We start from the raw sequence: 24,732 nt of genomic DNA, 5'->3' as shown, positions 1-24,732 counted from the left end.
AAACATTTCTTCGGGAGATGTGATAAGAAAATTTATATGTGTGGGATTTGTTTAATAATTATTGTTTGTGTTATACATTGCCTTGGAAGGTGAAGCCTGTATATTAGTGTTGGAACGCTGGAGTGAGGGTGTCCGGTCCCCACTGACTCTTGGCCAAACCACCACTTGGGCATTTCCAGCGGTAATGATACTGACCTCTGCAGCGTGTAATTAGCAGTGTTGCATTTTGTATGTACCCAGATACATGTAGTGTCACGACACATATTCATCCCATTCCCACGTCCCAGTTTAGTTTGGTGATGCAGCATGGAAACAGGCCCTTTGGCCCGACGAGTCCATGCTGGCCACCTGTTACACACAAGGGAAATAGGTGCAGGAGTAGGCCATTCGGCCCTTCCATCCAGCACCGACTAGATAGAGTTTAAGAAGGAACTGTGCAGATGCTGGAGAATCGAAGGTACACAAAAAGGCTGGAGAAACTCAGCGGGTGCAGCAGCATCTATGGAGCGAAGGAAATAGGCAACGTTTCGGGCCGAAACCCTTCTGGAAATAGGCAACGTTTCAGGCATGGATCGAACATGGATAGGTGACGTTTCACAGAGTGCTGGAGTAACTCAGCGGGTGCAGCAGCATCTATGGAGCTAAGGAAATAGGTAACGTTTCGGGTCGAAACCCTTCCGGGTTTCGGCCCGAAACGTTGCCTATTTCCAGAAGGGTTTCGGCCCGAAACGTTGCCTATTTCCTTCGCTCCATAGATGCTGCTGCACCCGCTGAGTTTCTCCAGCTTTTTTGTGTACCACCGACTAGATAGATACTAGTTCGATGTTATTCTGCATTTGCATTCATTCCGTATACACAAGGGGCCAATTAGGGTTCAATAGACAATAGACAATTGGCTCATTGGTCATAGGAGCAGAATTAGGCCATTCGGCCCATCGATTCTATTCCGCCATTCTATCTTTCCCTCTTAACTCCATTCTCCTGCCTTCTTCCAATAGTTCCTTGACACCCTTATACAAAGAATGAATGCTGAGGCTCTATAAGGCACTGGTCAAAGCACACCTGGAGTATTGCGAGCTGTTTTGGGCCCCGTATCTGAGGGAGGATGTGCTGGTTTTGGAGAGGGCCCAGAATGATCCCAGGAATGAGTGGGTTAACCTATGACGAGCGTTTGTCGGCACTGGGCCTGTACTCGCTGGAGTTTAGAAGGATGAGGGGGGGACCTCATTGAAACTTACAGAATAGTGAAAGGCCCTGGATAGAGTGGATGTGGAGATGTCTAGAAGCAGAGGGGACAGCCTCAGAATAAAAGGACGTCCCTTTCGAAAGGTGATGAGATGGAATCTCTTTGGTCAGAGGGTGGTGAATCTGTGGGACTCATTGCCACAGATGGTGGTGGAAGCCAAGTCAGTGGATATTTTTAAAGCAGAGAATTACTAAGAGAGTTGAAAGGTTATGGGGAGAAGGCAGGAGAATGGGGTTGAGAGGGAAAGGTAGATCAGCCATGATTGAATGGCGGAGTAGACTCGATGGGCTGAATGGCCTAATTCTGCTCCTATGATGTATGAACTTATACATTTATGAAAGCTAAATCATTTCAGAGTCTGAACAAACGTCTCGGCCCAGAACGTCACCTATCCATGTTCTCCGCAGATTCTGCCTGACCCGCTGAGTTACTCCAGCACTCTGTGAAACGTCACCTATCCATGTTCTCCACAGATGCTGCCTGACCCGCTGAGTTACTCCGGCATTTGCCCTTCGTTACTCCGTTGTCGGTACATCCTAGAATTAAACTCTCCTGACCCTAGACCTATCTGTTCTGCCTCAAAGATGCTCAAGATCTGGATACAAGTGCTCAAACAGGATGAGCTGCTAAAGTATGCTTAACCTTTAAGGGCTGTCCCACTTAGGTGATTTTTTTAGGAGATTGCCAGCGACTAAAACTCAGCGGGTCAGGCAGCATCTGTGGAGAACATGGATAGGTGACGTTTCACAGAGTGCTGGAGTAACTCAGCGGGTCAGGCAGCATCTGTGGAGAACATGGATTGGTGACGTTTCACAGAGTGCTGGAGTAACTCAGCGGGTCAGGCAGCATCTGTGGAGAACATGGATAGGTGACGTTTCACAGAGTGCTGGAGTAACTCAGCGGGTGCAGCAGCATCTATGGAGCTAAGGAAATAGGTAACGTTTCGGGTCGAAACCCTTCCGGGTTTCGGCCCGAAACGTTGCCTATTTCCAGAAGGGTTTCGGCCCGAAACGTTGCCTATTTCCTTCGCTCCATAGATGCTGCTGCACCATAACTCAGCGGGTCAGGCAGCATCTGTGGAGAACATGGATAGGTGACGTTTCACAGAGTGCTGGAGTAACTCAGCGGGTCAGGCAGCATCTGTGGAGAACATGGATAGGTGACGTTTCACAGAGTGCTGGAGTAACTCAGCGGGTCAGGCAGCATCTGTGGAGAACATGGATAGGTGACGTTTCACAGAGTGCTGGAGTAACTCAGCGGGTCAGGCAGCATCTATGGAGAACATGGATAGGTGACGTTCACTGAAGTCAGTACTGGCGACACCCCCTGGCGACCATTTGGAGACTGCCTGGTCGCCTGTTGTCCCCTAAGTGAGACAGACCCTTTAAGGATACCACAAACGTTCCCTTTACATATTAACCGATGTCCTTTGCAAGTCAGACAACACAGAGCCAGCCCTTGGCTAGCTTCGAATGCAAACCTCTCTGGAACAGCCCATGCATTCAAAGTGCGATTTACTGCAGGAGCCCTGTCTTGCTGACACCTACAAATGCCTTGCATCATAAATCCTTGCAAGTGAACTTGCCCGAATGATGAATGTTTGTTTACTCATGTTCTAATACAGAAATAATACTGGGGAATTATTATTGCTCCTCCTCAAGCTCCCAGCAGCTCAACCCAGGTGCATTTATTTTTTGACTAGAATGATGTCTGGATTGGAAGGGTTCGGGGAGAGGCTGGACAGACTTTCAAGATTCAAGATTCAAGAGAGTTTATTGTCATGTGTCCCTGTATAGGACAATGAAATTCTTGCTTTGCTTCAGCACAACAGAACATAGTAGGCATTGACTACAAAACAGATCAGTGTGTCCATATACCACAATATAAATATATACACATATGAATAAATAAACTGGTAAAGTGCAAATAACAGACAGTGGGTTATTAATTTAGGAGATTGAGAGGGGATCTTATAGAAACTTACAAAATTCTTAAGGGGTTGGACAGGCTAGATGCAGGAAGATTGTTCCCGATGTTGGGGAAGTCCAGAACAAGGGGTCACAGCTTAAGGATAAGGGGGAAATCCTTTAAAACCGAGATGAGAAGAACTTTTTTCACACAGAGAGTGGTGAATCTCTGGAACTCTCTGCCACAGAGGGTAGTCGAGGCCACAGTTCATTGGCTATATTTAAGAGGGAGTTAGATGTGGCCCTTGTGGCTAAGGGGATCAGGGGGTATGGAGAGAAGGCAGGGATGGGATACCGAGTTGGATGATCAGCCATGATCATATTGAATGGCGGTGCAGGCTCGAAGGGCTGAATGGCCTCTACTCCTGCACCTAATTTCTATGTTTCTATGTTTCTAATGATCAGAGTTTTGTCCGAGCCAGGTTTAATAGCCTGATGGCTGTGGGGAAGTAGCTATTCCTGAACCTGGACGTTGCAGTCTTCAGGCTCCTGTACCTTCTACCTGAAGGTAGCGGGGAGATGAGTGTGTGGCCAGGATGGTGTGGGTCTTTGATGATACTGCCAGCCTTTTTGAGGCAGCGACTGCGATAAATCCCCTCGATGGAAGGAAGGTCAGAGCCGATGATGGACTGGGCAGTGTTTACTACTTTTTGTAGTCTCTTCCTCTCCAGGGCGCTCAGGTTGCTGAACCAAGCCACGATGCAACCGGTCAGCATGCTCTCTACTGTGCACCTGTAGAAGTTAGAGAGAGTCTTCCTTGACAAACCGACTCTCCGTAATCTTCTCAAGAATGTTTTCCCTGGAACGTCGGAGTTTGAGGGGAGTCTTGATGGAAGTATCTGCGATCATGAGATGCTTCACACATTGGGTTTGAGGGAGAGATAGATCAGCCGTGATTGAATGGCGGAGTTGACCTGATGGGCCGAATGGCCTAATTCTACTCTGAGAACGTAATGGACTTATTACAGAATGAGAATTGTGATGAAAATCCCACCAGGAACCTAGACCCCGGATCAGGCACAGTGCCCGATTCTAAGGCAGGAGGTCATAAGTTCGTAAGTTCCAGGAGTAGCATTGAAGCCATTCGGCCCATCAAGTCTACCCCACCATTCAATCACGGCTGATCTATCTCTCCCTCCTAACCCCATTCTCCTGCCTTCTCCCCATAAACCCCTGACACCCACACTAATCAAGAATCTATCTATCTCTGCTTTAAATATATCCATTGTTTAGATAGAGTAGACAGTCAGAACAACAGACAATAGGTGCAGGAGGAGGCCATTCGGCCCTTTGAGCCAGCACCGCATTCAATGTGATCATGGCTGATCATCCACAATCAGTGCTCCGTTCCTGCCTTCTCCCCATATCCCCTGACTCCACTCTCTTTAAGGGCCTTATCATTTTTCCCCAGGGTGGAAATGTCCATCAGTAGATGGCACAGCTGCTAGGTGAGAGGGGAAAGTTTAAAGGAGGTGTAGAAAACATAGAAACATAGAAACATAGACAATAGGTGCAGGAGTAGAGGCCATTCGGCCCTTCGAGCCTGCACCACCATTCAATATGATCATGGCTGATCATCCAACTCAGTATCCCGTACCTGCCTTCTCTCCATACCCCCTGATCCCCTTAGCCACAAGGACCACATCTAACTCCCTCTTAAATATAGCCAATGAACTGTGACCTCAACTACCTTCTGTGGCAGAGAATTCCACAGATTCACCACTCTCTGTGTGAAAAATGTTTTCCTCATCTCATCTCATCCTAAAGGATTTCCCCCTTATCCTAAACTGTGACCCCTTGTCCTGGACTTCCCCAACATCGGGAATAATCTTCCTGCATCTAGCCTGTCCAACCACTTAAGAATTTTGTAAGTTTCTATAAGATCCCCCCTCAATCTTCTAAATTCTAGCGAGTACAAGCCAAGTCTATCCAGTCTTTCTTCATAAGACAGTCCTGACATCCCAGGATCAGTCTGGTGAACGGGGCAAGTGTTTTTACAGAGAGGGTGGTGGGTGCCTGGACGCTCCATGAGGGGGGGGAGAGAGAGAGAGAGAGAGAGAGAGAGAGAGAGAGAGAGAGAGAGAGAGAGAGAGAGAGAGAGAGAGAGAGGGTGCTTGCCCCTCTTTCAGGCCTACGTCCGTGCATGTGTGTCCCTGGAGAGGGAACATGCGGTGTTCACGGGGACTTTGGAGGTATTCCGTGGACGCTGGTCACCGTGTGGGGTTGAGAGTATTGTGAATAATGATTGTAACATTGTACTATAATTACACGATATAATGTAAGTTTGTTTTGTGTATGACTTGATCTGTTGTATTATTTGATGTGTTGAATAAAGTCTTTGAAAAAGAAAAAAAAAGAGAGATAGAGAGAGAGAGAGAGAGAGAGAAAGAGAAAGAGAGAGAGAGAGAGAGAGATTATACCCGGCTATATGTAAACTCTTTGAAACAAGTACTGCTCACAGAGACATGAAGCATGGGGAGTGTTTGCAGTATAACTTCACCGACAATTACACAAGCCCTGATCCGCTGAAGGTCAGAACTTGTTTGACGAACAGCTTTATCTGTGTCGACATTTACATCAAGGTTGATGCTGCCAGTGTACAGGTGTTAGATGTGACTCTAGTTCTTTATGATGGCTGAAGCTCTCTTTTGATTCGTAGAATCAGACGACACGGCTACAGGCCCTTCGGCCCAACTCCTCCATGCTGACCAAGGTTTCCCAGACATGTCCCATTTGTCTGAAGAAGGGTCTCGACCCGAAACGCCACCCATTCCTTCTCTCCAGAGATGTTGCCCGTCCCGCTGAGTTACTCCAGCATTTTGTGTCTATCTTCGATTTAAACCGGCATCTGCAGTTTTCTCCTCCACATAGTCCCATTTGCCTGCAGTTCAAGAGGTCAAGAGTGTTTAATTTTCATATAAGCCAACGACAGAACAATAACATTCTTAAAAGGACACAGAGTGCTGGAGTAACTCAGTGGGTCAGGCAGCATCTGTGGAGAACATGGATAGGTGACGTTTCACAGAGTGCTGGAGTAACTCAGCGGGTCAGGCAGCATCTGTGGAGAACATGGATAGGTGACGTTTCACAGAGTGCTGGAGTAACTCAGCGGGTCAGGCAGCATCTGTGGAGAACGTGGATAGGTGACGTTTCACAGAGTGCTGGAGTAACTCAGCGGGTCAGGCAGCATCTGTGGAGAACATGGATAGGTGACGTTTCACAGAGTGCTGGAGTAACTCAGCGGGTGCAGCAGCATCTATGGAGCTAAGGAAATAGGTAACGTTTCGGGTCGAAACCCTTCCGGGTTTCGGCCCGAAACGTTGCCTATTTCCAGAAGGGTTTCGGCCCGAAACGTTGCCTATTTCCTTCGCTCCATAGATGCTGCTGCACCATAACTCAGCGGGTCAGGCAGCACCTGTGGAAAATCGAAGGTAGACAAAAATGTTGGAGAAACTCAGCGGGTGCAGCAGCATCTATGGAGCGAAGGAAATAGGCAACGTTTCGGGCCGAAACCCTTCTTCAGACTTGCACAAGCCGTGTAAAATTACTGTTTAAGGTAATGTACACTAATGGCATCAATACTCGTGTCCAAAGTCCTTGGTCAAACAAAAACCAACCCCTCGTTCATAGTTTACTCAGTGTTGTGCAGTGTTCAACAGCCTGATGGTTGTTGGGAAGAAGCTGGTCTTGAACCTGGAGGTCACGGTTTTCAGGCTCCTGGACCTTCTTCCCCGTGGTAGCAGTGAGATGAGAGCGTGGCCAGGGTGGTGTGGGTCTCTCTGATGATGCTGGCTGCTTTGGCCCATATCTTAGGTATGTTACAAAACCTACCTGAATTGTGGCTGAGCATCTGCCCCACCCCGTGTGCGTGATTTTGCCGCTGTTTAGAGGGGGCGGGTATAAAACGCGATTTTTACTAGGCTGTTGCAATCGAAAATGTTCAGCCTAGTAAATCATTAACGGAAAATCGCTGAAAGACCCCGTCGCAAAAGGTATTATTAGTTTTTATGGCCTTGTATAATATTTATAGTAGTTTAAAAATCACTCTCTCACTCCGCAACCTCTCCCAGCCCCAGGGTTTTATAAAGCAAACAATTAAAGGTATGTACCTTATTTTTACATTAAATGGGGCATGTATATAACCCTGTATAAAAAGTTTTCTATAGCGAGTAGCTCATTTTGGGCTCTTTATATCCCGCAGTATTTTTCTGGGCATTTGAGGGCATAAATCCAGCGCAATGTGAACGTTCTAAACCAGCGCGTTCACAGGAACCCACTAGAAAGCCGATTTAAATTGACTTTAATTTACAGCAAATGAACACTAAATTCCTTCCATTTGGCCTATAAATTAATGTAAATGAGATTTAAAAATCATGTTTTATTGTGAATTATTTGTGAATATTATTTGGACACTTGGACTATTTAAAAATGTTAATCATTTATTAAGAAATGGATAGATGTTTAGATCTAGTAAATTGAAGTTTGAAATTAGATACAATTGGGTAACTAACTAATTATATGCTTTAATTTCAGGTCATCCAAGTTAGATTATTTTATATTTGTGTCAGAATGGTTCAATCTATGATAACTGAAAATTTCATTCAGTTCTCTTAATTTTTAAGAAGGTTATGGGCTTTTGACAGCACACGATCACAGCTTTTTTGTTATGTCCATAGAAAATCAATAGGGAACAAGATGCTAATTTCCGAGTATGAAAATGGCCATAACTTTTTAAATACTTGAGATATGAAAGTGAATTAGGTGTCAAATTAAACTTATTGTTATGCTTTATCTGATGGGATAAATTGCAGACTTGATTTTTTAAATCTCAAAATTTTGTAACATTGCTACATATCTCTCTAAACCAGTGGTTCCCAACATGGGGAGTACGCCCCACAGGGGGGCAATTTGATTTTTAAGGGGGGCAATTGAGTGCGACTGAGGAGGTCTGGGTCCAAATTTTCGATTTTTATTTTTTGGGATTTTCCATCAGGTAAACATATGTAGTTTATGTTTCAGATGTTATTTTGAGTAAATAATTTTTTTTGGGGTAAAAAAGGTCTTTATTGTGTAGTTATTTTTTGACGCTTGTTTAAATCAAGGTATTGGCGTTTTAAGCTTCTTCAGCTGAAACGGAGTTCACTTTTTAAATGATAAGAATTATATATCACCATATGGGGGGCATCAGGATTTTAGAGGTGATTAGGTGGGGCATGGCCAAAAAAAGGTTGGGAACCGCTGCTCTAAACCTTTCCTATCCACGTCCAAGTGTCGTTTAAATATTCCTCTAGTATCCGACTTGACTACCTCCTCCGGCAGCGTTTGACTTCGGTCGGGAGATGAGCAGTGTGAATGAGCAGGCACAGATGGGAAATTGATTGAATGTGTCGAGATAGCTTTTGTCTGCCTTCTGAATGGGGACCCTGGGCTTAATGAGAAGTCTATCTTGAAAGTTTGCTTCACAATAATATTTACAGCTTACATCTGCGGCGTTTCGGATTCTTGTTTCAGCTATTTTCTCCCACACATTAGGAAGTTCTTGCTGCAAAAACAACACTTACGAGCAAATCATGGAATCCCATTTATATTCCCCCGGAGAAGATGACCCAATAACTCCTGCGGGATGAGAACGCAAGTGATTTATGATGCTATTTCTCACCTGTAAAATCTAAATGGGATTTCATGATTTCCGTGCTAAGGTTTGTCTCTACCACCTATTATTATATATATTTTTTTACATTTATAAAATAGTCTTTTCTATCGGTTGCTGATTTTCTCCTTGATGCCTGTACTTTGTTTGTTCAGCTCCACTAAGCCACACTGTCTATGACACACTTCACCCTGTCTGGAGAATTCAACTGCGTTTCACTTCATGGTAACATAGAAACATAGAAATTAGGTGCAGGAGTAGGCCATTCGGCCCTTCGAGCCTACACCGCCATTCAATATGATCATGGCTGATCATCTAACTCAGTATCCCGTACCTGCCTTCTCTCCATACCCTCTGATCCCCTTAGCCACAAGGGCCACATCCAACTCCCTCTTAAATATAGCCAATGAACTGGCCTCAACTACATTCTGTGGCAGAGAGTTCCAGAGATTCACCACTCTCTGTGTGAAAAAAGTTCTTCTCATCTCGGTTTTAAAGGATTTCCTCCTTATCGTTAAGCTGTGACCCCTTGTCCTGGACTTCCCCAACATCGGGAACAATCTTCCTGCATCTAGCCTGTCCAACCCCTTAAGAATTTTGTAAGTTTCTATAAGATCCCCTCTCAATTTCCTAAATTCTAGAGAGTATAAACCAAGTCTATCCAGTCTTTCTTCATAAGACAGTCCTGACATCCCATGAATCAGTCTGGTGAACCTTCTCTGCACTCCCTCTATGGCAATAATGTCCTTCCTCAGATTTGGAGACCAAAACTGCACGCAATACTCCAGGTGTGGTCTCACCAAGACCCTGTACAACTGCAGTAGAACCTCCCTGCTCCTATACTCAAGTCCTCTTGCTATGGAAAGCCAACATACCATTCACTTTCTTTACTGCCTGCTGCACCTGCATGCCTACCTTCAATGACTGGTGTACCATGACACCCAGGTCTCGCTGCATCTCCCCCTTTCCCAATCGGCCACCGTTTAGATAATAATCTGCTTTCCCGTTTTTGCCACCAAAATGGATAACCTCACATTTATCCACATTAAACTGCATCTGCCAAACATTTGCCCACTCACCCAGCCTATCCAAGTCACCTTGCAGTCTCCTAGCATCCTCCTCACAGCTAACACTGCCCCCCAGCTTCGTGTCATCCACAAACTTGGAGATATTGCCTTCAATTCCCTCATCGAGATCATTAATATATATTGTAAATAGCTGGGGTCCCAGCACTGAGCCTTGCGGTACCCCACTAGTCACTGCCTGCCATTGTTAAAAGGACCCGTTTACTCCTACTCTTTGCTTCCTGTTTGCCAGCCAGTTCTCTATCCACATCAATACTGAACCCCCAATGCCATGTGCTTAACATAGACAATAGGTGCAGGAGCCAGCACCTCCATTCAATATGATCATCCCCAATCAGTACCCCGTTCCTGCTTTCTCCCCATATCCCTAGATTTATTTAGCCCGAAGAACCCTATCTAACTCTCTCTTGAAAACATCCAGTGAATTGGCCTCCACTGCCTTCTGTGGCAGAGAATTCCACAGATTCACAACTCTCTGGGTGAAAAAGTTTTTCCTCATCTCAGTCCTAAATGGCCATCCCCTTATTCTTAAACTGTGTGACCCCTGGTTCTGGACTCCCCCAACATCGGGAACATTTTTCCTGCATCTAGCATGTCAAATCCTCTACAAATATTATAAGATTCCCTCTCATCCGTCTAAATTCCAATGAACACAAACCCAGTTGATCCATTCTTTCATCATATGTCAGTCCGGCCATCCCGGGAATTAACCTGGTGAACCTATACTTTTGAGGGAGCCCAGCGTAGGTTCACCAGGTTAATTCCTGGGATGGCGGGACTGTCATATGCTGAGAGAATGGAGCGGCTGGGCTTGTACACTCTGGAGTTTAGAAGGATGAAACATATAAGATTCTTATTGAAACATATAAGATTATTAAGGGTTTGGACACTCTAGAGGCAGGAAACATGTTCCCGATGTTGGGGGAGTCCAGAACCAGGGTCACAGTTTAAGAATAAGGGGTCGGCCATTTAGGACTGAAATGAGGAAAAAACCTTTTCATCCAGAGAGTTGTGAGTCTGTGGAATTCTCTGCCTGGAGGCCAGTTCTCTGGATGCTTTTAAGAGAGAGCTGGATAGGGCTCTTAAAGATAGCGGAGTCAGGGGATATGGGGAGAAGGCAGGAACGGGGTACTGATTGGGGATGATCAGCCATGATCACATTGAATGGCGGTGCTGGCTCGAAGGGCCTAATGGCCTCTACTCCTGCACCTGTTGTCTATTGTCTAATTATACATCATGTGCAGCCTGGTTTAAATTGGTATCATGTTCGGCACTAACATTGTGTGTCCTGTGAAACCATCTCCCAAAAACCATTGTGGATATCCACACGCCAAGGCAAATCCCATCAGCACTTTCTCAAGAGCAATGTTAAGCTGGTTCACCTTGGGTCCATGAGAGCGTTACACATGAAAATGCCAAGTCACCTTGTACACTGTTTACTATCCTGGTATCATTTCCAGTATTATTTCCAGAAACGGCCTAATTGGTGGGGTGGGTGTTTAGAGCATTTCTCAAACGAGCCCGTCCCACTTACGCAACTTTCTCGGCAACTGCCGGCGCCCGTCATAGCTCGCCGAAAATGTTCAACGCGTTGAAAATCCAGCGGGGACCAGAAAGACGCTACGCCTCTTTGGGCGACTGAGGAGACGACTCACGACCGTACAGGCGACATGTCGCGGGGTGAAGCCCGTACGGTCGTGAGTAGTCGCCCAAAGAGTCGTACCTTGTTCTGGTCGCCACTGGATTTTCAACGTGATGAAAATCTTCGGCGATCTGCAACGACCTACAACGGGTGCCGGCAGTCACCGTAAAAGTCGGGTAAGTGGAACAGGCCGATTAATACATCGCAAAGTGTTCGTCGTAAACATCTTCCTGAGGTTCGTTTAATTCTGACAGAAGTCGAGGTTCAGCTGTGTCACATAATTCTCTCGCTCCCCAGCTGAACACTGACATCTTATCGAATCGGTGGATATTTTTTAATCACTTAATGATTTTTTAAAATTCGGGATTGTTACATCAGTTAAATAATTGATTGGAATGAATCAAAGAGCCTCAATCTTGTTAGGTGTTGCTCAGCAGATGTGACAGCAGGACTTTGTTTATCAGGAGGGAATGCTCAGGTTCGCCAGATAGCTTTCTCTTGCCCCTGGCCTTTCTCATATTAAAGCTTCCTTGAAGTGTTTCAGAAAGAACTGCAGATGCTGGAAAAATCCAAGGTGGGAAAAAATGCTGGAGTAACTCAGCGGGTCAGGCAGCATCTATGGAGCGAAGGAAATAGGTAACGTTTCGGGCCGAAACCCTTCTGGGTTTCGGCCCGAAACGTTGCCTATTTCCAGAAGGATTTCGGCCCGAAACGTTGCCTATTTCCTTAGCTCCATAGATGCTGCTGCACCATAACTGAGTGGGTCAGGCAGCATCTGTGGAGAACATGGATAGGTGACGTTTCACAGAGTGCTGGAGTAACTCAGCGGGTCAGGCAGCATCTGTGGAGAACATGGATAGGTGACGTTTCACAGGAGTGCTGGAGTAACTCAGCGGGTCTGGCAGCATCTGTGGAAAACATGGATAGGTGACGTTTCACAGAGTGCTGGGTAACTCAGCGGGTCAGGCAGCATCTGTGGAGAACATGGATAGGTGACGTTTCACAGAGTGCTGGAGTAACTCAGCGGGTCAGGCAGCATCTGTGGAGAGAAGAAATGGGTGAAGGAATAGGTGGGCTGAAGGGCCTGTTTCCGCGCTGTATCTCTAAAGTCTAAAACTCTAAAATTAAAGATATGCCAACATTGGGTATGTCGGTGCAAAGTAATCCTTGATAAATGAAGCTTTAATTGATATGTGTACTGGCACCTTATTGTCCACGAGTCGAGTATTGATGAGGATTAGGTTTATTGTTGTACCGTGCACTGAGGTACAGTGAAAAGATTTGCTTTGTTTGCCATCCAAACAGATCAGGTAAATACAATCACACCAGACTCCAGTCCAACAGGTAGAGCAAAGGGGAAGATACAGAGTGCAGAATATAGTTCTCAGCATTGTAGCGTCAGCATCAGTTCCACAGACAAAGTCCAATGTACCGCAATAGAAACATAGAAACATAGACAATAGGCGCAGGAGTAGGCCATTCGGCCCTTCGAGCCTGCACCGCCATTCAATATGATCATGGCTGATCATCCAACTCAGTATCCCGTACCTGCCTTCTCTCCATACCCTCTGATCCCCTTAGCCACAAGGGCCACATCTAACTCCCTCTTAAATATAGCCAATGAACTGTGGCCTCGACTACCCTCTGCAGCAGAGAGTTCCAGAGATTCACCACTCCCTGTGTGAAAAAAGTTCTTCTCATCTCAGTTTTAAAGGATTTCCCCCTTATCCTTAAGCTGTGACCCCTTGTCCTCGACTTCCCCAACATCGGGAGCAATCTTCCTGCATCTAGCCTGTCCAACCCCTTAAGAATTTTGTAAGTTTCTATAAGATCCCCTCTCAATCTCCTAAATTCTAGAGAGTATAAACCAAGTCTATCCAGTCTTTCGTCATAAGACAGTCCTGACATCCCAGGAATCAGTCTGGTGAACCTTCTCTGTAACCCTCTATGGCAATAATGTCCTTCCTCAGATTTGGAATGTCCTTCCTCAGATTTGGGGTAGAGGTGAATCGGACAGTACCCTAGCTTATGGAAGGGCCGTTCAGAAGCCTGATAACATAACTACCACAGCCAGAGAGCAGTGCTGAACTATTATCTACCTCATTGGTCACCCTTGGACTATCTTTGATCGGACTTTACTGGCTTTACCTTGCACTAAATGTTATTCCCTTATCATGTATCTGCACACTGTAAATGGCTCGATTGTAATCATGTATTGTCTTTCCACTGACTGGTTAGCACGCAACAAAAGCTTTTCACTGTACCTCGGTACACGTGACAATAAACTAAACAGAACTGAGAGGGGATGAAGCTGTTCCCGAGTCCGATGGTGCGAGCTTGCAAGCTTCTGTACCTTCTTAAGGGGTTGGACAGGCTAGATGCAGGAAGATTGTTCCCGATGTTGGGGAAGTCCAGGACAAGGGGTCACAGCTTAAGGATAAGGGGGAAATCCTTTAAAACCGAGATGAGAAGAACTTTTTTCACACAGAGAGTGGTGAATCTCTGGAACTCTCTGCCACAGAGGGTAGTTGAGGCCACAGTTCATTGGCTATATTTAAGAGGGAGTTAGATGTGGCCCTTGTGGCTAAAGGGATCCGGGGGTATGGAGAGAAGGCAGGTACGGGATACTGAGTTGGATGATCAGCCATGATCATATTGAATGGCGGTGCAGGCTCGAAGGGCTGAATGGCCTCTACTCCTGCACTTAATTTCTATGTTTCTATGTTTCTGCCGGGCGGAAGCTGTGTATACAATGTCTTTGGGATTATTAGAAAATTGAAATTCAAAAATGTAGGGACTGGATGATGTTAATTTTTTAGACCACATTGCATCTCAAAGATCCAGTTTGCACAACACCTTGCTTGAAAGTCAGGACCACACACTCCCCCCTTTGCTCACAGCCTGCGATGCACATCACTATTCACAATGTGCTGCATGGCTCAATGTAACTTTCATAAATGACCCTGATATTTTCTATTCCACCAGCATTAAAGACCTGATGCTCCCAGTTAAACGATTACCACACCCATTAATTAGCTTGCTGTAGGGTGGTTCAACAGCACCGACATGGTGGCTCAGACCAGTGTAAGATGCATCTCCACTCTTTGCCATGTAGCCTGTGTTGTCTTTCCAATTAAACATCAGGTCCGTTCCGCTTGACCTTGCCACTGTCCAGAGAACGTTGCTCTCTAGATCTGTCTAGAAAAAAAACCCGGAGAGAATGGAGCGGCTGGGCTTGTAGTCTATGGAGTCGAGAAGGATGAGAGGGAATCTTATTGAAACATAAAAGATTATTACTCCAGCACTCTGTGAAACGGCACCTATCCATGATCTCCACAGCTGATGCCGGACCCGCTGAGTTACTCCAGCATCTCTGTGAGAAACGTCACCTATCCATGTTTCTCCACAGATTCTGGAAATACAACCGCTTGGTTACTCCAGCAGGGTTGTGAAACGTCACCTATCCCTTGTTCTCCATAGATGCTGCTGACCCGCTGAGTTACTCCAGCACCCTGTTTGTCTTTTATCCAAGTTCTCCACAGATGCTGCAGTTGACCCTTGTTGTCCAGCACTCTGTGAAACGTAACCTATCCATGTGTCTCACACAGATGCTGCCTGATTGCTGCTTCCCAATAACTCGGGTGAATTCATTTATCCATGTTTCCACAGATGCTGCCTGTACCCGCTGAGTAAACTGCACTCTGTGTCCACTTTTCTTCTCATCTGCTGCAGAGTATTCTTGGTTTTTGTGAATTTCCTGTGATGCCTCCTCACGACCCTTTTGTTCTCGGGTTTGCTTGTCTTGATATCAGTCTTAAGGGCTCGACCCTAAACGGTTTATTGTATTCCCTCTCTCCACTGATTTGCCTGACCCGAGAGTTATCGCAGCTCGAAAGGGAAACATCCAGTTCCCCAAAAATAAGCCAGTCTCCTGAGTGCCCCCAGCACCCTTTTGTGTTTTGTGCAAGATTCCTGCATCTGTATAGACTGGATCTACCTGGTGCTAATGAATGTTGTGCTACAATTCATAGATTGCAGGGGGATAACATCGGGTGAATTATTTATCAATTTTGTTTACGGTGCCTGTAATTGGAATAGGCTAGCTGCATTATTAATTGGGGAACTGCCGAGTATTCTTGAAGTCCATGAATTGTCCTGGGTCTCATCACACCTTTAAGGATAAGGGGCTTGTCTTTTAGGATTTAATGAGATGCCTAAACGGTTTATTCACACAGAGAGTGTTTGAGCTGTGGAATTCTCAGCCCGCAGAAGGTAGTTGAGGCCAAAAAGTTCATTCTCCATTTAAGAGGGAGTTAGATGTTGCCCTTGTGGCTAAAGGGATCAGGGGGTATGGAGAGAAGGCTTGTACTCGCTAGAATTTAGAAGATTGAGGGGGGATCTTAGCCATGACTTCAAAATTCTTAAGGGGTTGGACAGGCTAGATGCCGAAGATTGTTCCCTCTACTCCAGAACACCCTATTTTCACATGTTTAAGGATACCCGTAAGTCTTTTAGGATGAGATGAGATGAGGAAAACATTTTTCACACAGAGAGGGTGAAGGGACTGTGGAATTCTCTCCCGCAGAACTGTAGTTGTTGCCACACAGTTCATTGGCCAAAGAGGGACACAGATGTAACGCTGGAGTAAACTCATGGAGGTCAGGGCAGGATACTGAGTTGGATGATCAGCCATGATCATATTGAATGGGGAACTGCTGAGTAGAAAATAGGCGCAGGAGTAGGCCATTCGGCCCTCGAAGGGCCGAATGGCCTACTCCTGCACCTATTTTCTATGTTTCTATGTTTCTATGCTTCTATGTAAGAAAAAATATGAAACGAGAACCATTTCTGTAGCTTCTTCCATCCATATGCTCACTCTTTGGTCGAGTTTACAATGAGGCGCCTGTCCCACTGAGGAGACTTTTTCGGCGAGTGCAGGGGACTCTGTGCGTTCGCTGGTGGTCTCTGGTGAGTCTCCTTCACAGTCGTGAGGAGTTCCCACATTCTGGGAACTCATCGCGGCCTCAGTAAGCTCGCCGCAAAGTCTTCAACATGTCGAAAAATGTTCTGCGACCAAAAATTGATGGCCATGGAGAAAATCGCTAATCCTGCAGTCATAGGTGAAGTTGTAGTGGGATTGCCATGTAGTTATGGGTAGTCGAGGTAGTTTTAGTTCATCGCTTTTTGCTGACCGGGCATTTTCATCGGGGGGGGAAAAAAACGTAAGCACGAGTTTTCAGAACCAAGGATAACCAACTGGTAATGTTAAATGTCTGCTGAACTTCACAGCTGTGTATCTCTGGTTTATTAAAAGTGTCTCCATTCCTTCATCCCCCCCTTCTCCCTCCTTCTCCTTGGTTTGTACTCTCTAGAATTTAGGAGATTGAGAGGGGATCTTATAGAAACTTACAAAATTCTTAAGGGGTTGCACAGGCTAGATGCAGGAAGATTGTTCCCGATGTTGGGGAAGTCCAGGACAAGGGGTCACAGCTTAAGGATAAGGGGGAAATCCTTTAAAACCGAGATGAGAAGAACTTTTTTCACACAGAGAGTGGTGAATCTCTGGAACTCTCTGCCACAGAGGGTAGTTGAGGCCAGTTCATTGGCTATATTTAAGAGGGAGTTAGATGTGGCCCTTGTGGCTAAGGGGATCAGGGGGTATGGAGAGAAGGCAGGTACGGGATACTGAGTTGGATGATCAGCCATGATCATATTGAATGGCGGTGCAGGCTCGAAGGGCCGAATGGCCTCTACTCCTGCACCTAATTTCTATGTTTCTATGTTTTCTCCTCCCCCCCCCTCCCTCGTCTCCCCTCTTTTAAAGGACTTCCTGTACACTGTGCCAGCCGTCTTAATTACAGCGCCAACCTTCCTGTTCATCGCGGTGTGTGTCTGTATCACATTGGCCTAGCACCGTGGGAATTTATTACACAGTGTCCCCCCCCGCTTGCCCTGTCCCCCGCCTTTGCGATGTATGTGTGTGTGTGGGCAGTGGAGGATGGGCCAGGGTGTCAGCTTGCCCGATGGCAAGTGGGCCCCTACTGAAGTTGGTCCTGGCAACCAATATTTCTAGACCCACTCCGCCACTGTGTGTGGGTGGGTGTCCCATGCCATGTTCCATCTTCTCCAGGCCCGTCCGGTCATGGCTGACCTGACCATGGGTGTCTCCAGGGTTGGAGGAGGCCTGTGCGTGACTTTGTTTAACGTGGGGAGACTGGTGCACAGACAGCCACCCCACGTGGGGTCCTTGACAGATCTGGGTCAGGATCCAGTGGCGTGGAGTCCAAGACGACCGGAGACCCTTTTCTGCCGCAGCCTTCATCCGCCTTCCCAGCCGTTGTGACGTTAGCTCCACTAAGGTCAGCCATCGTCCTCCGCCTGTTCCACCGTTGAGGTCTTGGTTGGATTGGCTCTTTGTCACAGACCTCCCCCTCGACCTTACCGCCATGGGTGGCCCTACCAGGAGCATCGACAGCTCCAGACGGCATCGCTCTCAGGATCTCAGGACCACACGAGCTTCTCCACCACAACAAGGGGACAATCCACGGAGAAGGAAATCCACTCGGATGTTCCATGACATGTTTAAATTCTCCACTAGCCGAGTGGGAACCTGCATCTTGGTCATGTTTCTTGGTGAATAAATCTGGAAATAGAAATGGCAGAATGAGTAATGGAGGACAGGAAACCTAGCGGCTTTTCACACAGAGGGTGGTGAGTAGATGTATGGTGTTGCTGTGATCTAACGCAATCATTAAAATGCAACATAGATAGGTGTTTTAGCATGACAAACGAGACGGCATTGAAGGTAGGCATGCAGGTGCAGCAGGCAGTGAAGAAAGCGAATGGTATGTTGGCTTTCATAGCAAGAGGATTTGAGTATAGGAGCAGGGAGGTTCTACTGCAGTTGTACAGGGTCTTGGTGAGACCACACCTGGAGTATTGCGTACAGTTTTGGTCTCCAAATCTGAGGAAGGACATTATTGCCATAGAGGGAGTGCAGAGAAGGTTCACCAGACTGATTCCTGGGATGTCAGGACTGTCTGTCTTATGAAGAAAGACTGGATAGACTTGGTTTATACTCTCTAGAATTTAGGAGATTGAGAGGGATGTTATAGAAACTTACAAAATTCTTAAGGGGTTGGACAGGCTAGATGCAGGAAGATTGTTCACGATGTTGGGGACGTGCAGGACAAGGGGTCACAGCTTAAGGATAAGGGGGAAATCCTTTAAAGCCGAGATGAGAAGAACTTTTTCACGCAGAGAGTGGTGAATCTCTGGAACTCTCTGCCGCAGAGGGTAGTTGAGGCCAGTTCATTGGCTATATTTAAGAGGGAGTTAGATGTGGCCCTTGTGGCCATTAAAATGCAACATAGATAGGTGTTTTAGCATGACAAAAGAGGCGGCAAGAGGTGGCACAGCGGGTAGAGCTGCTTCCTCACAGCGCCAGAGACCCAGGTTCAATCCTGCCCTCGGCTGCTGCCTGTGTGGAGTTTGCATGTTGTTCCCTATGACCACGTGGATTTCCTCCGGGTGATCCGGTTCCCAACCGCATCCCAAAGACGTGCGGGTTTGTAGATTAATTGGCCCTCTGTAACTGTCCCCAGTGTGTAGGCTGCAGGAGTAGGCCATTCGGCCCTTCCATCCAGCACCGCCATTCAATGTGATCACGGCTGATCATCCACAATCAGTACCCCGTTCCTGCCTTCTCCCCCATATCCCCTGACTCCGCTATCTTTAAGAGCCCTATCTAGCTCTCTCTTGAAGGTATCCAGAGAAGCGGCCTCCACCGCCCTCTGAGGCAGAGAATTCCACAGACTCACAACTCTCTGTGAGAAAAAGTGTTTCCTCGTCTCCGTTCTAAATGGCTTACCCCCTTATTCTTAAACTGTGTGGCCTCTGGTTCTGGACTCCCCCAACATCGGGAACATGTTTCCTGCCTCTAGCGTGGGGTAGTGATCGATGGATGACATTGACCCGATGGGCTGAAGGGCCTGTTTCCATGCTGTTATTCTAAACGTAATATAAAAGATGCCCAACTTTGCAGAAATATAATCTTGGGAGATATTTCTTTGCAATGTACAAGTCCAACAAATCAGCAGAGTTTAGAGGTTTACAGATGTTTAAGAAAGAACTGCAGATGCTGGAAAAATCGAAGGTAGACAAAAATGCTGGAGAAACTCAGTGGGTCAGGCAGCATCTACGGAGCGAAGGAATAGGTGACGTTTCGGGTCGAGACCCTTCCGGGGGTCTCGACCCTAAACGTCACCTATCCATGTTCTCCACAGGTGCTGCCTGACCCGCTGAGTTACTCCAGCACTCTGTGAAACGTCACCTATCCATGTTCTCCACAGATGCTGCCTGACCTGCTGAGTTACTCCAGCACTCTGTGAAACGTCACCTATCCATGTTCTCCACAGATGCTGCCTGACCCGCTGAGTTACTCCCAGCACTCTGTGAAACGTCACCTATCCATGTTCTCCACAGATGCTGCCTGACCCACTGAGTTACTCCAGCACTCTGTGAAACGTCACTTATCCATGTTCTCCACAGATGCTGCCTGACCCGCTGAGTTTCTCCAGCTTTTTATCTGCCTTGGAGGTTTACAGTGACGTGGTTTTGCTGGTTGACTTTAACTCAGCTGCTACATTGGAAACACAACGAGATGGAATAATATTTAATAACGCCAGCAAAATGAATCGGACAATTGTCACATTAAAGTGGCTTTGTTGAATAGCAAAATACCCTGTTCCTGCTTTCTCCCCATGTCCCTAGATTCTTTTAGCTCTAAGAACAATTTCTAACTCTCTATTGAATACATCTTGAATGTTGCCAATTTAACCACAATGACTGAATATTGAAGCAAAACATTCATGAAGAAATGTTTTTAACAATGTTTCGCAGGTGCCTTCATATCAAGAGGATTTAAGTATAGGAGTGAAGAGGTTTTTCTGCAGTTGTACAGGGCTCTGGTGAGACCACATCTGGAGTATTGTGTACAGTTTTGGTCTCCTAATTTGAGGAAGGACATCCTTCTGATTGAAGCAGTGCAGCGTAGGTTCACGAGATTGATCCCTGGGATGGCGGGACTGTCATATGAAGAAAGATTGAAAAGACTAGGCTTGTATTCACTGGAGTTTGGAAGGATGAGGGGAGGAGGGGGGGGGGGGGGGGGATCTTGTAGAAACATATAAAATTATAAAAGGACTGGACAAGCTAGATGCAGGAAAAATGTTCCCAATGTTGGGCGAGTCCAGAACTAGGGGCCACACACAGTCTTAGAATAAAGGGGAGGTCATTTAAGACTGAGGTGAGAAAATACATTTTCACCCAGAGAGTTGTGAATTTGTGGAATTCCCTGTCACAGAGGGCAGTGGAGGCCAAGTCACTGGATGGATTTAAGAGCGGGTTAGATAGAGCTCTAGGGGCTAGTGGAGTCAAGGGATATGGGGAGAAGGCAGGCACGGGTTATTGATAGGGGATGATCACAATGAATGGCGGTGCTGGCTCGAAGGGCCGAATGGCCTCCTCCTGCACCTATTTTCCATGTTTCTATGTTTCTATGTTTCTATGTTTCTGTAGACTCTCCCACTAGTGGAAACATCCTCTCCACATACACCCTTTTAAAATGTTTAAGATTGTGTTAAAGTTAGAGGGGGGGGGGGATCTTATAGAAACATATAAAATTATAAAAGGACTGGACAAGCTAGATGCAGGAAAAATGTTCCCCTTGTTGGGCGAGTCCAGATCCAGGGGCCACACACAGTCTTAGAATAATGGGATGTGGGAGAAGGCAGGCACGGGTTATTGATTGGGGACGATCAGCCATGATGATAATGAATGGCGGTGCTGGCTCGAAGGGCTGAATGGCCTCGTCCTGCACTTATTTTCTATGTTTCTATGACTAGCGTTACAAGACGTGAGTTTCTGTATCTATATCAATTGTGGGAGGATTATTCCGATCTTTAATATGAACACCATTCGACCTGTCCGGGTGGGGAATGATTAGCTCTGATTTAGACGCCATGTGTGATGTTTTTGTTCCAGCACTTTGTGTACAGCCACGTCAAGTGGCTTTGTTGAATTTTCCAAGCATTCAGCATTGTTTTGGGGAACTGTAAAATTATCCGTAGACCTAAATGAGTATGGCACATTTAAATTCATTTAGTGATCGGACAAAGATATTGCTTGCTGCCTGCACACTAAAGTACAACGAATGCATAAAGCAAAGCAAGATACTGAACAATGAAATAAATAACATAGACACAGAGTGCTGGAGTAACTCAGCGGGTCAGGCAGCATCTGTGGAGAACATGGATAGGTGACATTTCACAGAGTGCTGGAGTAACTCAGCGGGTGCAGCAGCATCTATGGAGCTAAGGAAATAGGCGACGTTTTCGGGCCAAAACCCTTCTTCAGACTGATGGGGGGTGGGGGGGAGAAGGAAGGAAAAAGGGGAGGAGGAGGCGGAGCCCGAGGGCGGGGGGATGGGAGGAGACAGCTCGAGGGTTAAGGAAGGGGAGGAGACAGCAAGGGCTAGCAAAATTGGGAGAATTCAATGTTAATGCCATCAGGATGCAAGCAACCCAGGCGGAATATGAGATGCTGTTCCTCCAATTTCCGGTGTTGCTCACTCTGGCAATGGAGGAGACCCAGGACAGAGAGGTCGGATTGGGAATGGGAGGGGGAGTTGAAGTGCTGAGCCACCGGGAGGTCAGGTTGGTTCTTGCGGACCGAGTGGAGGTGTTTGGCGAAACGATCGCCCAACCTCCGCTTAGTCTCCCCGATGTAAATCAGCTGACATCTAGAGCAGCGGATGCAGTAGATGAGGTTGGAGGAGATACAGGTGAACCTTTGTCGCACCCGGAACGACTGCTTGGGTCCTTGAATGGAGTCGAGGGGGGAGGTGAAGGGACAGGTGTTGCACCTCTTGCGGTTGCAACGGAAAGTGCCCGGGGAGGGGGTGGTACGGGAGGGAAGGGAAGAATTGACAAGGGAGTTGCGGAGGGAGCGGTCTTTGCGGAAGGCAGACATGGGGGGGAGATGGGAAGATGTGGCGAGTGGTGGGGTCACGTTGGAGGTGGCGGAAATGGCGGAGGATTATGTGTTGTATTTGCCGGCTGGTGTAGTGAAAGGTGAGGACCGGGGCAAACTAGGGATGCCTGTAGCAAAGGTATAGCAGTTATCACAGGTGACTTTTATCTACATATAGGCTGGGCCAACCTAATTGGTAGCACTGCTGAGGAGGAGGATTTCCTGGAATGTATACGGGATGTTTTTGTAAACCAATATGTAGAGGAACTGACTAGAGGGCAGGTCATCGTCGACTGGGTATTGTGTAATGAGGAAAGATTAGTTAGTGATCTTGTCGTGCAAGGCCCCTTGGGCAACGGTGACCATAATATGGTGGAATTCTGTATTAGGATGGAGAGTGACACAGTTAATTCAGAGACCAGGGGCCTGAACTCAAAGAAGGGACACTTTGAAGGTATGAGATGGCAATTGGCTCGGACAGGCTGGCAAATGATACTTTTAAAGGGTTGACGGTGGAGATGCAATGACGAAGATTTAAAGACCGTATGGATGAATGCCAAACATTGTTCAACGTCTGGCGAGAAAATAAAACAGGGAAGGTGGCTCGACCCTGGCTGACGAGGGAAGTCAAGGATAGTGTTAAATCCAAGGAAGAGGCATATAAATTGGCCAGAGGAAGCAACCTGGGGTCTGGGAGAAATGTAGAACTCAACGGAGGACAAAGGGGTCAATTAAGACGGGGGAAAAGAGCGTGAAAGAAAGCTTGCGGGAATATAAAAACTGACTGTAAAAGCTTCTTTAGATATGTAAAATGAAAAGATCATGGGGAACAAGGACATGGCGGACCAATTGAATAACTACTTTGGTTCTGTCTTCACCAAGGAAGACATATATAGAATCTGCTGGAAATAGCAGGGGACCGGGGGTCAAATGAGATGGAGGAACTGAGTGAAATCCAGGTTAGCCGGGAAGTGGTGTTGGGTAAATTGAATGGATTAAAGGCCGATAAATCCCCAGGGCCAGATAGGCTGCATCCCAGAGTACTTAAGGAAGTAGCCCCAGAAATAGTGGATGCATTAGTGATAATTTTTCAAAACTCTTTAGATTCTGGAGTAGTTCCTGAAGATTGGCGGGTAGCTAATGTAACCCCACTTTTTAAGAAGGGAGGGGGAGAGAAAATGGGGAATTACAGACCAGTTAGTCTAACATCGGTAGTGGGGAAACTGCTAGAGTCAGTTATTAAAGATGGGATGGCAGCACATTTGGAAAGTGGTGAAATCATTGGACAAAGTCAGCATGGATTTACGAAAGGTAAATCATGTCTGACGAACCTTATAGAATTTTTTGAGGATGTAACTAGTAGCGTGGATAGGGGAGAACCAGTGGATGTGGTGTATCTGGACTTCCAGAAGGCTTTCGACAAGGTCCCACATAAGAGATTAGTATACAAACTTAAAGCACACGGCATTGGGGGTTCAGTATTGATGTGGATAGAGAACTGGCTGGCAGACAGGAAGCAAAGAATAGGAGTAAACGGGTCCTTTTCACAATGGCAGGCAGTGACTAGTGGGGTACGGCAAGGCTCAGTGCTGGGACCCCTGCTATTTACAATATATATTAATGATCTGGATGAGGGAATTGAAAGCAATATCTCCAAGTTTGCGGATGACACTAAGCTGCGGGGCAGTGTTAGCTGTGAGGAGGATGCTAGGAGACTGCAAGGTGACTTGGATAGGCTGGGTGAGTGGGCAAATGCATGGTAGATGCAGTATAATGTGGATAAATGTGAGGTTATCCACTTTGGTGGCAAAAACAGGAAAGTAGAATATTATCTCAATGGTGGCCGATTGGGAAAGGGGGAGATGCAGCGAGACCTGGGTGTCATGGTACACCAGTCATTAAAAGTAGGCATGCAGGTGCAGCAGGCAGTGAAGAAGGTGAATGGTATGTTAGCATTCATAGCTAAAGGATTTGAGTATAGGAGTAGGGAGGTTCTACTGCAGTTGTACAGGGTCTTGGTGAGACCACACCTGGAGTATTACGTCCAGTTTTGGTCTCCAAATCTGAGGAAAGACATTCTTGCCATAGAGGGAGTACAGAGAAGGTTCACC

The sequence above is a fragment of the Leucoraja erinacea genome, chromosome 11 (assembly GCF_028641065.1).
Source record: "Leucoraja erinacea ecotype New England chromosome 11, Leri_hhj_1, whole genome shotgun sequence".
NCBI classification, from domain to species: Eukaryota; Metazoa; Chordata; class Chondrichthyes; order Rajiformes; family Rajidae; genus Leucoraja; species Leucoraja erinaceus.
This window is presented reverse-complemented; position numbering follows the sequence as displayed.